Genomic DNA, 14,079 nt, shown 5'->3' on the forward strand with positions numbered 1-14,079 from the left:
CACCCACTTGTCCAGCCGCCACCTTCCACACTTGAGGAAGATGACACAGACGGCACTGATCTGCTCAAGACCAGACTACACCCATCTGATCAGAAGCAGGATTAGAAGCTAACACTGTCTTCCTGCAAAGCCAATCCTTTCTTCACAGCCCCTCCCGATGACGTGTCTATTTTCCTATCATTGTTTAGCTTTTAGAACCCAGTACCCAGGGAGAGGAAACAGCGCTCAGGCATCCCCTTGCTGGCCCCAGGACGCAAGGGCCCCATCCATCCGCCTTCACTCCCCGGGACCCAGGGAGAAGCCCCGGCGGGGCGGGGCCTGGATACGCGCCGGCGCGTCCACCAGGTGGCAGCAGCGAGCGGCCGCGCCCCCCGCGCAGCCACGCCGCGAGCCCGCATCATGGATGTCGAGCTCTCCTATTTCGCTTCGCTCGCCTTGGAATTCGAGACCCCAGAAGAGGACCAGGATTCATGAGCCGGTCGCAGGGGCCCGGACTGGGGCCTCTGGCTCCCGACACTGGCCGAGAGGTGAGTCCTGGGGCGGGTCGCTGCTCGCGGCAGCCGGGCGGGGACGCGCTGCCCAGCTGAGCCGGGCGCCCCGCGCGTTGCCCCCGCCCTGCCTCCCTGTGGTCCACACCCCCTTTGGGCTCCCGAGCTGCTGGGCTGCAACAGTCGGGGGTGTGCGCGAGCAGGCGCTGCCAGCCTGGCTTCTGCCGGGCAGTCAGGGTCCAGGAGCTGGAGGACCTGGGCGCACGTATCCTCTGCCTCCTCCTCCCTCCTGCTCTCACCTGCGCCAATTAGTCTACTCGCCTTCAAGGCCAGTGGCTACAGCCAAGACGGAGAGGGGACAGCACCTGAGGATACAGAGCTAGCATTGGACTGCCCTTTCACCCTCTAGGTGATGAGTGAGGTCGGAAGATCTGAAGATTTAAAAAGCAACGGGAGCCTACGTATTGAATGAAAGACCCAGTGCGAAGGCATCACCATGAACACGAGCAGTAAGTGGGTCCTCCTCTCCTTTGCCATGGGAACAGGGTGGGGGCGGGAGGTGCAGGAGCCTGCGCTGGGGCTGCCTGGAAGGAGGAAGGAAGCCTGGCACGGGATGGACACCAGGCCCCCAGACTCCTCCTTGGTCCTTTCTGTGCTCCCCGGCACAAGGATATGGCTTCAGCTTTTCATGATAATTTAACTAATGTTTTATCGGCAGCGTCACTCGCCTCTGTGGGGAGGCTGCTTGTCTCCTTCTAGCAATGCCTGGGAAGGCCTAGGAAGCCGTAGTGTGGCCATTGTCTGACTGTGGGGGCTCTGAGGAGACCTCCCGGCACACAGCTGGAAAGCCATGGAAGGCCCAGCTTGCCCTGGAGCTGGGAGGAGCAGGGAGGCTGGCCCTCCCGCTGGTGGGTGGGTGGATGTGGGCAGGCCCTGGGATAGGAACTAGCAGTTTGATAAACATATCATCAGGAAGCCACCTTTGGATCTGGAGGTTGTGAAATAGCCCGCTCTTGTGTGCAGGCAGCCCCATGGGCCCAGGGCTGATTTTTTTCACACACCTGCAGGCTGTCTAGCCATCCTGTGAAAGAGAGAAAAAGAGACAAGCCCTTTGGCCAATGTTTCTAACATGCTGGAGGCAGCAACTGCTTTGCAGAGCCAGGACCAGACATTTTGCTGCTGAGCTGAGCCTCAACTGCTGAGAAATGCAGTAAGAAGTACAAGGAGGCCCACTCTATTTCTCTTCAACATAATTCCTTTGCCCATGGGCTGCTGGGGCAGGTGGCCTGGGCGCCACCCTAGAGGGAGGTCTGGGTTCAAGTCCCTCCTCCTGCCACTGGGCCAGCTTAGCTTGCCTGGGTTATTCAGCAGCAGGTGGGGTTGTTGAACTGGAGAACCCCTAGGAACGTTCACTTCCCTGGGTCTATGACTTTGCCGTCTCCTCTCTGGATCTCAGATTGCTCATTGTAAGATGAGAAGAGTTGAATTAGAGGTCTTGCTAATCTAAGAATCTGCAAGTTTCTTCTAAAAAAGCTAGAACTGAGAAGCAAGGCCCGAAAAAATCAGTACTTCTGAGTCAGACCAAACCCAGTTTCTTCCCCTCCCTCCATTTCAAGGCTGTTGGCATGGAGGGGAGGAAAACAAAGCGAAAGCCAGGGAGATGGAAATGAAATATATTTATTTACTATGTATTTGTATGACTCATCTCTCTGCCATCTTCCTTTGTGTATTACATAGCTATGCTAAGCAAGCGATTGTAGCTGGATTCCCTCTACCTCTTACAGCCCAAGCATTTTGCCTCTTGATTGTGATCATCTGGAACGGGGCTGGGGCTTCACGCTAGGCTGAGGAGAAGAGCAATATTAGGTAGACCTGATCACCTAGTGGGCCACGTATTTGCATCCGTGTGCTTTCGGACAAGTAAAGATGTGAACTGCCTGTCACTTCCCACTATCTCTAGGGAAAATATGTATTTATGGGAGCTTTTTCGCACTAAATGACAGAAGAGAAAGATGGCTCATCTGTTTTTCACAGAACTAAGAAATAAGGAAATAAGTGGCTTGCCCTTCTCTCTGAAATCATAAGGAGCTCTTGTCCCATTAGCAGCACTGAGTATTCCTAAAAGAAGGAAACGGAATTTACTTTTTTTTAGACATAACAACCAGTAGAATTGAATACTGCGGAAGACAAGAGTGCATTTTTGTTAGTCCTCTTCTCCCACAGTATTCAATTCTACTGGTTGTTACGTCTTAAAACCCAATCCTTATGCCCGCAGTTAAACCTAAGAGAAACTCTTACTCAATTTTTCTTTCCCTTCCTCCTACCGAGGCCTCACTCTTTACCAACCACTGTGCTATGCATTTCACCTGCACCTTCTCCCCAGAATCTCCCACCCAGCCTGTGAGATGGGCATTATTGCTCCAGTTTTACAAGTGAAACCTTTGAGCCAAAGTTCAATAACTTCTTCAAATCATGCAGGTGATTGTTGGATTATGAAAGGTACTTGGGTGCATAACATTTTTGACAGTGCGGACTGTTCCTAATGAGAGATTTAAATGTTACCATTGAGGTGGGGGCGGGGCAAAGCATGCGCTGATTATTAGGCTGCTAGTCGCTTCACCTGTGGAGCGGTGAAGTGGCGCGTGGGCTGCACGTGAGAGTTGATAGAGTTCACGCCTTGGAATCAGGTGATCCCAGGTTCTAGTTCTGTTGGCTGCATGGTCCTCAGCATAATTGTCTCATCTGCAAAATGGGAATGGCGGGACCTACTTCAGCACAGAACAGAGATAAATGTTCATGTGTAAAATTGAGAGAGTGGTATCCGGGCAGGGCTGGTGTCTTGTGAGCGATGGTGGCCAGGCTGTCATCATCACTGCAGTGGTCATTGTGGTTCTTGTCCTTGACTTTATGACATTAGCAGGCAAGTCACTCACCCTCTCAGTGTCACAACTTTGTCATAAATTCAGATGAATATGGAAGTGTGATCTTGAGGATTAAACAGGATTGTGACAGATTGCTTTGTAAATATGTGTAAATTGTTTTTATTAATAAGAAACACGTGTCTCAGATGGCAAATCCAGGGGAGTGCCCAGTGACTCATCAGAGTACATTTTAATTTCATCAGTATTCTTTCTCCTGAAATCTAGCTGACCTTTAGCACACCACAAAGCAGGACCATGAGAGGAAGGGGTAATTTTGGAGATGACTGAGTAGGGTCCAGACCTGGCAGAATGCAACAGGTGGGCTCCAGCCCTTGGAGCCAGTAAGGGAGATGGGGAGGAGGGCTCCTTACAGAAAGAACAAGACGCCAAAGGCATGAGCAGGACACCCAGGGCTAGTACTGACATGGTCCCTCCCTTGGGCCAAGGGCTTCAGGGAAAACAGAGCCATCATTTCTACCTTGGCCTCTGTGGGGTGGGACTGCTTCCCCTGCGGGCACCCAGCCTAATTCCAAGGATCTGTCTTTTGACTCCTGACCTGCTGAGGCAGCCCCTTAACTGGCCTCCCTTCACCCACTCCAGCCCCCTCCAGTCTCCCCCCACCCCCACTGCATCATGCTCTGGTTAAAATGCAGATCCCATTGCTCTTAAGATGCAAGAGGAAAGCCCTCAGCAAGGCCTGCAGGGCCCCCTGTGGCCCGGCCTTGCTCACGGCCCCAGCTCATCCACACTGCACCATTCTCCATGTTCCCATCATGTTTGCCTCCTTCCATTCCCCTGAGGACCTGTTCCTTCCTCCTAGAAAACCCTCTCTCCCTCCAGCACCAGCCCCTCTGCCGAACACCCCTCTTCATCCAGGCTGGCTTCCTCCCACTCCCATTCCCCAGTCCAGCTCACATCCCCCAGTGATGCTCTCTGTGCACCTTGGCCCTGTTCTTTAGGAACCTTGTCTCCACCATCACACACTCACTCCTGTGGTCTCTGGCCATTTTCCTCCACCCACAGAGCAAGGAAGGCACTGACCCGAGACCCCTCACTCTCACACAGTCCCCAAAGCCATGAGGGTTTCACCACCTAATGTGCGTTTTCTTACACAACAATAAATCTTTGGTTATTCTACGTCAGTGTCTCCCAGCCCCACGTTGGCCCCAGGAGTTCCCAGGTCAATTCAGTCTCCACTGGGTCCAAAGCCAGGGGCGTTGAATTGACCCCGGAGCGTCAGAGGCCCTGACGGCCTCTCTTGCCCTTTTAGATTCATGCATATACAGTACCAGGTTGATCATCTTCCTGAAGGCTTCCTGAAAGCCATGGCTCCCCTACGTACAGAGCCCAGTGTTGGGTACAATACCAGCGAAAAAGGCTAATTTTCAACTAAAGGATTTGGCTCTTACGACACCATCATTTCAGAACTTTGCTCTACTCAATGGCCAACTCAACTCCAGAAGAAAGGAGCTGAATCTGAAGTTGAGTTAAGATCCTAGAAGAGAGGCAGAAAAGGCTCAGAAAAGGTCTGAGGGCCAGGATTTTGTGGTTGTAAGAATAGAAGTAAGGGAGAAGATCCTTTAGGAGTTAACGTCCGCGTGGCCTTGCACCTGACTGAGTTATAAGGTGAAGGAGATGGGGAGTCGGTGTTAGGGTCTCGGCAGGAAACAGATGGGCGATTTGAGGGGAGTTAAACAGGAGTCTTTGCCAGCGTGCGAGTAGGGTGTAGGGAAGAGAGCAAGGAGAAGCCAGAGTGGCCCAGGACCATTCTTACCACAACTGCCCCCAGCCTAAAGAGGCAAGAAAGAAAGGAAGCCGGAGGCCCAGCGTGCTGCAGGGGAAGGTCTGCAGGGAGGAGTATTGGCCCTGGGCTCCCGGAAGGCAGCCCGCCCTCAGCCACACCCCAAGGAAGGAACCGGGGGAAAGAGTATCCCGACCTCTCTCTCCTACCTCCCCTGGATTTTCTGCGGTGCTCCCCCACCGCACCCCAACCCCACCCCCGGGGCCCAATCCAACCAGGAGCCACATGGCAAGGTAGGCAATTGATGGGCCCATCAGGGTGAGCCTGCCCTGGGACATCGTGGGGTTGAGAAGGAACAGAGTGGCTCTCAGGAGGCGAGGGATTTCAGAATTGATGACACCCAGATGGGGAGCATAGTGACCTTCCTCTGCTAATGTCATTGCCCAGGTCAGGAACTCTATGAATTCCTGAAGAAAAGGATCCATTATAAACACAAACACAGGAGGGTGCCCTCTAAAGCAATTCTCGACTTACAAAACGGATGAAATAGAGATGATTGTATATTTTATAAGGATAGAGACTTTTTTTTTAATCAGTGCTTACTGGGTGAATGGAGCACTTGTGGACAGATGACCACTTGAAGCTAAGGGGGGTTAGAGGAAGAATGTAAGGAACAATGTTAAAACCACCCAAAATGAGTCTAACACATCTCTGCAAATCCGCAGTGTGACTTCAGGAGCACTTGCATTGCATAAAGGAAGCAGTGTCAATTCTGAACTCCAGCTTTCCTATCTGGCAAAAGCTTTATCTGGCTAACATCTGCTGTTTCGAATGGTCAACAACTGGCCAGTACCCAGCATTAGCCAGATACCATTGTGAAGAACAGAAAACAGCCAGAAGTGTTTAAGCACCTCTTACTTGTTGGATATTTTGCCGGTTAAATCGTTCTTCTGCAGTTCTTAAGGGTACAGACTGAAACTAAATAGCTGGGTTCAAATTCCGGCCCCGCCTTTGACTTGCTGTGTGTGCTTGGGCAGGTCACTTACCTTCTCTGTACCACATCTTGAATGATAATCTCAGGAAGTATAACAATAGTGAGTTGTTAAAATGAATAAATAAGTTAATAGTTGTAACTTAAACAAGTGCTTAAGTTGCTTAAAACAGCGCCTGGCATATAGCAGATGTTTGTAAAACAATAAAAATAGTGTATATTACTTTGCTGGAGCTGCCATAATGAAGTATCACAAACCAGGTGGCTTAAATAAGAGAAATGTGTTATCTCACAGCTCTGGCGCTAAAACTCCAAAACTAGAGTATCTTCGGCAGGGTTGGTTCCTTCTGAGGCCACAGGGAAAGGATCTGCTCCACCCAGGCCTCTTTCTTGGTTGTGGATGGCCGTCTTCTCCCTGTGTCTCTTCACATCATATTCCCTCCATGTGTGTCTCTGTGTCCAAATCCCCCTTTTGATAAGGACACTGGTCTTACTAGATTAGGGCCCACCCTAATGACTTCATTTTAACTTGATTACCTCTTTAAAGACCCTTACTCCAAATATGGTCACATTCTGAGCTACCGGGGTTTAGGATTTCAACATATGAATTTCAGGGAGGGGACCCAATTCCACTCATAACATGTTGTCTGTTAAGTAAGTGACTCCTCGAAGAGGAGACTTCCCTGTGGATCAGTTTTCTCTGAATGTCAGCCCCTCCCCAGGGCTAGTGTAGGATGCTGATAGCTATCTACCTTGGCTTGATGTTTCAACCCTAATTTTACCACCTCTGACCAGCGGAGATAGAGTCTGTCCGTGAGAGCTTGAAGGGGACTCTTCATAGGTAGAAGGTCCCCAGAGAAGAGGACCGCAGTGACTTGGTATTCCACAGTCAGTCTGTCTGCAGAAACCACACTCCCCCCTCACCCCCCATTCTGGTCATTGTGCACGACTGTAGCATTTCAGCAGTGCAACGGCATTTACAGCCACAGGATTGTGCTTCTGCCTGCCTAGCTCCTGGGAATGTCCTCCACGGTGAATAAGAATTGGTTTGTTCATTTGTTCACACAACAAATATTTACTGACCACCAACTGCGCCAGGCATATTGCTGGAAATACAGCAGTAAATGTAACAGGCATGGTCCTTCTCTTCATGGATCATACAGGGGCCAGCTGGTGGCCATCATGATGGGACATGTTTTATTTGCCCTACACCAGGTTTTCAGCATTGGGAAATTGGGAAGTCAAAAGTGGGATTTCTAGCTTCTCTTTTAAAACAACTGAAACATCTTGCATCCCTGCCCCTGTTTTCCTACGTGGCAAGTCAGTAGGGTTGGCCTGCGTTCAGGGGGGCATGGACTGGTCTCTAGTGAGCTGCAGTTGCCACCACTTCATATTACATTGTGCAAGGACAGCTTAATTTTATGTTGCCTTGCTGCTATAGGCATTTGCATGTTTAAACCTCTGTCTAGTAGATGACCCGAATAACCTCAAACTCAGATGAGGAAACTGCAGCATATCTGTTCACTGTCTTAGGAGAAAGTCCTGTCTGGAGTTAGCAACTGATTAACACTGCTGTGCTATAAAGTCCTAAAGTGAGCAGAATCCTGCTTCATGTCCTTATGTCCCCAGCTGACCCATCCCCAGAGGATGATGTCATATCCTGTTGGATACAGTTGGACAAACAACATCCCACCCCTTCTCCTAGCGGTCAGTTTCATTTCCAGGAGAACCTGGGAGTAGGGGGTGGGACACGGACCAAAGGAGAGCAGTTCTGGGTAACTGATCCCAGCCCTGGGTACCTTTTCTAGCCCAAAGGAAGGTACCCTGGGAGGCTGGACTGTTGAGATATTGTTGTGACATATGGGACATGCTGATCCAGTGGAGGACATCTCAGACTTGAGCTCCATATCAGTAAGGTCAGTTTATATCCCCACCCAGCTAAGGGGTGATTACTGAGCCAGATATGGCTACTCAAGACTTCTCCTCTGTAATTATGGGGGTCTCCTGCTTGAGAAAGAAAGGTGAGAAATTGGATAAGGCTAACATAATTTCTTCAGTTGAGAGCAGATTTTTTTCTTCATTCCTCTGGAAGAAATAAGGGTAGCAAAGAATTCATATAAAACAAAGCGTAGTACCCCGCACATTGTAGGTACTCAAAGAATATTTGATGAATTAATTCATTGATGAAAACCGCACACACTTTTTTTTTTAATGTAGATCTCTCTACTAAGTTCTAGTTTCATCTTTATGGCCATCTGCTAAGTTGCCCACCTGAATATTCCAAGGCACTTCAAATTCAAACTGAAATGTCATAAACTTATTCTTTTTAAAAGAAAAAAAAACCTCCTTCTACTCTGTTGATTGCTAGAACCTCCATCTATCCATTCACGTTAAGTTAGTAATCGGAAAGTGGTCCTGGGCTAGGGAAATAGCTCAGGGGTAGAGCACGTGCTTAGCATGCATGAGGTCCTGGGTTCAATCCCCAGTGCCTCCGTTAAATAAATAAATAATCTAGCTACCTCCCCTTCTAAAAAAAAAAAATTAATTTAAAAGTTTTTAAAGGAAAAAAAGAAAGTCGTCCTCATCCACATTTCTCTTTCCTTCGCTCTCCTGTGTTCAGTCTGTGTCCCTGCCGGGTCGTTCCTACTTCTGACATGTGACCAGAACTCTTGCCCTCCTCAGCTGCCGTCACTCCCCAGTGTCTGTGGCACCAGCTGTGACAGCTGTTGGAGTGAAAGGCTGAGGGAGGGGTGAGTTGATCTCGATCAAGTTCAGTGGAAGGCAGCGGAGCCAGGCGGGCTGCACAGGCGGGAGGCAATCCCAGCGCTGCCCTGTGCCACTCTGCCTGGGCTGCCTTGGAGCCTTGTGTTCAGGGTGGAGCATGCCCGGGAATGGAAGGACTTGGAACGTGCTGGGGAGAGGGCCTTGAAGGAGCAGAAGGGAGATGCCAGAGTCAGCCCCACAAGTTGGTTTTATGTCCCCCCGAGGGTATGGATGGTTCCTTGACAATTTCACACAATGCCCCTGAGTGCACCCTGCAGCCTGGAAGTCTCTAGCCCCTTTTCCGAGTTCATCACCAGCCAGACAAGAGGTCCAGACAGTCTCCACGTTGCTGTCCTCTTTCTCCCCATGCTGTGGTTACTGCTGTGTGCTTGTGCCACAGCCCCACCCCATCTCTTGGCAGAATTCTACTCTCTACTGCCTCTATCATTTCAAAAGCTTTTCCCTCACATCTGCTTGATTTTGTGCAGAGCGCAGGTCTTTCTCCGTGGGCTGTTATCTCTTGCCCTCACCAGCACCAGCAGGGCCAATGAAACAACTGCCTTGCAATAGTCTAATGACACAGTTGATCTATTTTAAGCACCTGAAGCACACTCCACCAAGTGCCAATCTTCCCGCAGCAAGCTGCTCTCAGCATGCAGGGGCAGGGCCAGCCCGAGGTCTGTTCCTGCTTTTTGAAAGCCCAGGGATCCGGACCCTGCCCATCCAAGGACAATGTACGGCAACTGTAAAATTAGATATTTCCACAGTCAACATGAGTTGTTCTGCAAGGAGAATTGCCTGAGATACCAGGATTATAGGGCGCAGGAACCTCAAGTGACCATAAATCCCCCTTTCAAAGGGCAGACACAGAGCTTGGAACCGTTGTGTGTGGGGAGAAGGGACTTGGGAGGCAGCATTTCAGGAACAAAGAGAAACCTAAACCCCAGCAGAGATGCCTTAGCCTCAGACCAACTTTTTCTCCTTCTCTTAATCAAGAGACATTCTTTTCCAATTATAGCCTATCTGAGTGCGACTGTTTACATATATTATTTATTTAATCCTGGCAACAATCCTGCATGCGCCCTCCCTGCTCTGTGTCTAAGGACAGTCTTCCCCGTATTATGTTGGCTCTCATCATCCTTCCCAGAACTCGCCACAGTCGGTGATTGTTTTATCCATTAGTGTGTTTTCCTCATTTGTGTCTCTATCCCCTTTTGGATCGTAAGCCACGTGATGGCTCTGTGACAGGCCTGTTTTGTTTACTGCTGAGTCCTCCAAACTCATTAAGCTGCTTGGCACAAAGTGATGACCGCTAATGACAGTCCATGTTCGTTAAGGATTTACTCTGTGCCGGGCACGGTGCTAAGCTCTTCACAGGCATAAGGGCACTGAACCCTTACGGAAGTCCCATGAAGTAGATGCTAATAATATCCTCATTTTACAGAGGAGCAAACTGAGGCTCAGAAAAGAGGTCGCTGGCCCTGAATCTCTTATTTAATAAGTAATGACGTCTTGAATGAGTATGTGCATGAATGAATTTAATACAGAGTATTTAATACTCCCATTTTGCTTAAAAGAGAAATGAGGTTCAAGGGTACAGTGTCCTGGCCTTGGTCACACAAGCTGGTAGGCGGTGGGGCAGGTGTCTGAAACCGCGGTGAGCCAACTCCGAGTATCTTTTCCCTCCTTCCTGCTTCCTCCTTTTCACTGTCTTTCCCCATTTTGCTGTGATGAGAGTCACCGGTGAGGGAGGGAAGTGTGGGTTGGGGTGGCTGATCTTATCGTCTCCTGTTGGATGTCCCGGCACTGCTCTCCCGTTCACTGGGGCAGTGACACAAATCCCTGCTCCATGCATGGCGATGTGCCAGGCACTGTGGGATCAGAGGTACACAGGACAGAGAGTGTGACCTCAGGTGGCCTCCTTCCAGCATCTCCTGGGGGGTGGACACATGCGTGACTGAAATACGGGGAAACCGTCATGGGTACTGAGACAGAAGGAAGGAATGAAGAGGGAGACAGGCCAAATTCCTCTGGAAGCCCTGGAGAATACTTCGCGGAGAAGGTAGCGCTCAATCTGCACTTTGAGAGGTAGCATTGAAGGGGGAAAAGGGGGTTCCAGGTAGGCTTATCCATTCATTCTCCCAGGGAAGCATTCCACTGTCCCTTGTTGCACAACTTCTGTGTCCCCGGCCTGTGGCTCAGGGGGGAGGAGGTGCAAAATAAACACATACAGAGAGTTTCGGGAAATGTCAGGAAGTCCGGTTGTCTGTACCCTGTGGAGCACGAGGAGGTGGACAGTGAGGAAATGAGGCTGGGGAGCTGGTGAGGAGCAGATCTGCGAGTCTTACGTGCCAGGCTGGAGTGTATTTGTTACAGTCCCCGGCCAGTGAGGAGCCGTGAGAGGTTTGGAGCCCAGCAGTGACCCCAGCAGAGCTGTGCATTATTTAGGAAGATCTCCCCGGCAACACGCACCTGATGGCTGGGAGAGCCCAGAGGCAGCGAGAAGCAGGCTAAGCGCAGTGGAGCAGGTGTGAGTGGATGAGGGGAGGCATGCAGAGCAGAGAGGAATGAGCTGGCAGTGCTTCCTCAGCCCTGCTGTGCATTCCTGTCACCGTTATTGCTCTTGGGCCCACAAGTGGACCTGTTATATGATTCTGATTTCTGGGACTGGGCGAACTGATACTTTGAAAACTAGGTTACCAAATCAAGATGCCTTAGATAGTGCGTTTGATAAGCACTTAAGCTGCAGAGTCAGACTGCCTGGGTTCAAATTCCAGCTCAGCCACTGACTAGCTGTGCAGCCTTGGGTGACTTGCTTTACCCTCCAAAGCTTCAGCTTCCTCTCAAGATGGGAATAAAGGGGGGAGCACCGAGCGAGGGAATGGCTGCAGGTGCTTAGCACACACTCAGTAATGATTGGTAGCAGAAAGTAATGAAATACATTTGAATGTACTGGGAAAACCCCCTTTAAATATACAAATTAATCAGCACGTGGTAGGATTAGGACTGGTCACCTCTTGGTCTTTGCGTTGGGAAAGGGGAACAGAGGTGTATATTGATACCCTAAGACTTCTGTTTAGCTAACATTTAAGGAGTGCTTTTTTTTTTTTATATGTCAGACTGTATTCTAAACTTCCCATGAATTGTCTCTTTTTATCCAGGCTTGAATCAGAAGTGAAATTAATGTTGTAGAGGACAGTCCTAATTGAATAGGGAGCAGGTCATAGTAGACCGGCAGTTAGCACACTTTTTCTGTAAAGGACCAGGAAGTAAGTATTTTGGGCTCTGTCGTGCTACAGTCTCTGGGCTGTGAAGGCAGCCTGTGACGATGTGTGGTCAAGCGGATGAGGCAGCGGTGCAATCAGAATTTATTTACAAAAATAAAGGGGGAGGGGGACTTAGCCTGTGGGCCTGAGTTTGCTGCCCCTTGTGCCAGACGACCTCTGAGCCCTCTTCCCGCGTTGACATTCCAGTCCGAAATGATGGCACAGAGATACCTGGTCCTTGTTACTCGGTTCGTGTTTGTAACTGTAAGGGGAGTTTACTTCAAATATGATGAAGATTACTCTGGAAAGATGGGCCTGAAAAGGACTGAAGAAGGCTGTCTCCGTTCTCTGTGTGCCTTTCCCTTCGGCACAGCCCTTGATTCACGCCCTGGTATTCCATGACTCCTCTCCCGTGGCCACTGGGTACCGGGCTGCCAGGCTGCCCTGGGATCTGTTGAGTAGACAGCCCTTGACACTCAGGCCATGGACTCTCCACTTGGGAAGAGACATACCGGGCAATATTCCTGGCCAGGGCTTCACTGTCCAGAGCAAAGTCTCCTTCTAATTTGCTCCCCATTCGCATTTCCTACTCAAAGCCCACATTCCCTTGTAATGAAATACAGTAGCCACACTGTCCAGCATGTTTCATCATCCTTCCTTCTGTTTCTTTGCAAAAGAAACTTCCCCCCAACTCCATGTAGTACTAATGAGCTGTCAGTTATGGTGTTCTGCACCGCCTCCAGGGGGTGGCACGTGACCTAGACTAGCCAATCAGAACATCTCATCTACCTATGCCACAAGGATTTGTTCACCGGTGGACATTAGACCCAAGAGAGGCCAACCAAACTACTCCCTGGAATTGGGTAGGGAGATACTGGGGTGGAGTATTCATTCCACTGGGGTTGCTGAGCTGAGGACATGAGACTTTGGGGATACCGCTGGCCAGTCCTGTCCAACACATGGGAAGAAGCTATCTGTAAAACAGAAAAAGTTATGGCTCTGACCGTAGTGTAAAGCTCCTGAGAACAGCCAGATGTGAAGCCAGAGGTGGCCCGCTCCACCCCATCCTTAGACCTCCCAGTTGTAAGAACCAAGAAATTCCCTTTCCACTTAAACTAGTTTCAGCTGGCTTCTATCAATTACAGTGGAAAGGATCCTAAGGCACTTGCTGCTGTTGTTATTTTACCCGTTTTCCCATTGGCAATTCCCTCATATAATAACTCTCATTTACCAAAATCCTGGCCATCTTTAGGCCAAGAACTTCCTCTCATCCATTCCTGCAGTTATTTTGTTCCCTCTTCGGAAGTCCCTGGTCCTTGTTTTAGAACATTCTTATGGTTATGAGTCATTTGTTGTAACTCAACCTGGTTTATTCATGTGTATTTCCTATAGCCCTCTTAGATTATAAGCTCCTTGAGGACAGAAGCCGTGCATTGGTAGGGAATAGTGCATTTGCTCTACAACTGCAAGGAACAGGTCACCGGGGAGCCAGAGCATTACTGCTGGAGCTTATAAATCCATGTGTGCCCCAAGCCTCAAATGTGTAATTTTCTGTCAAATGCATGTATTTAAGAAAAATCACAACGTGGCAAAATAATTATGACTTGAAGATAATACTGACATAGTGAGGCTAACAGATACTTTCAGCAATAGAAAGGAGTCCTCAAGTGATCTGAATGTGGTTACATGGATGTAAACGTGTAAAACTCTTGAGCTTTACACGTAAGATTTGTACACTTGACTCTATGCAGGTTATGCCACAATAAAAAGTAAAAAATAAAAATGAAGGAGTCCTTATACTTTATAAGCCTGTCCATTCCTAGTCAACACACAAGAATTGATTTGTGATAGATCATAGACCTTAATAAACTAAAAGCTAAAACTATAAAGCTTCTAAAAGAGAATATAG

General features: G+C 49.3%; 1 protein-coding gene across 2 annotated transcripts in view; it reads left to right on the forward strand.

Annotated features, from left to right (window-relative positions):
• The first annotated feature begins 214 nt into the window (after positions 1-214).
• Positions 215-14,079, forward strand: part of ABLIM3 (actin binding LIM protein family member 3) — a 108,234-nt gene continuing 94,369 nt past the window's right edge. Inside the window, exons 1-2 of one of the 2 annotated variants that reach the window (XR_012505700.1) lie at positions 215-527; positions 898-997. The gene's annotated coding sequence lies outside the window, so the exon portion shown is untranslated. Of the gene's footprint in view, positions 528-646; positions 998-14,079 lie in introns of those variants that run through there. The other variant, XR_012505701.1, reaches the window with a different exon arrangement.

Source organism: Camelus bactrianus, chromosome 3 (genome assembly GCF_048773025.1).
Source record: "Camelus bactrianus isolate YW-2024 breed Bactrian camel chromosome 3, ASM4877302v1, whole genome shotgun sequence".
NCBI lineage: Eukaryota > Metazoa > Chordata > Mammalia > Artiodactyla > Camelidae > Camelus > Camelus bactrianus.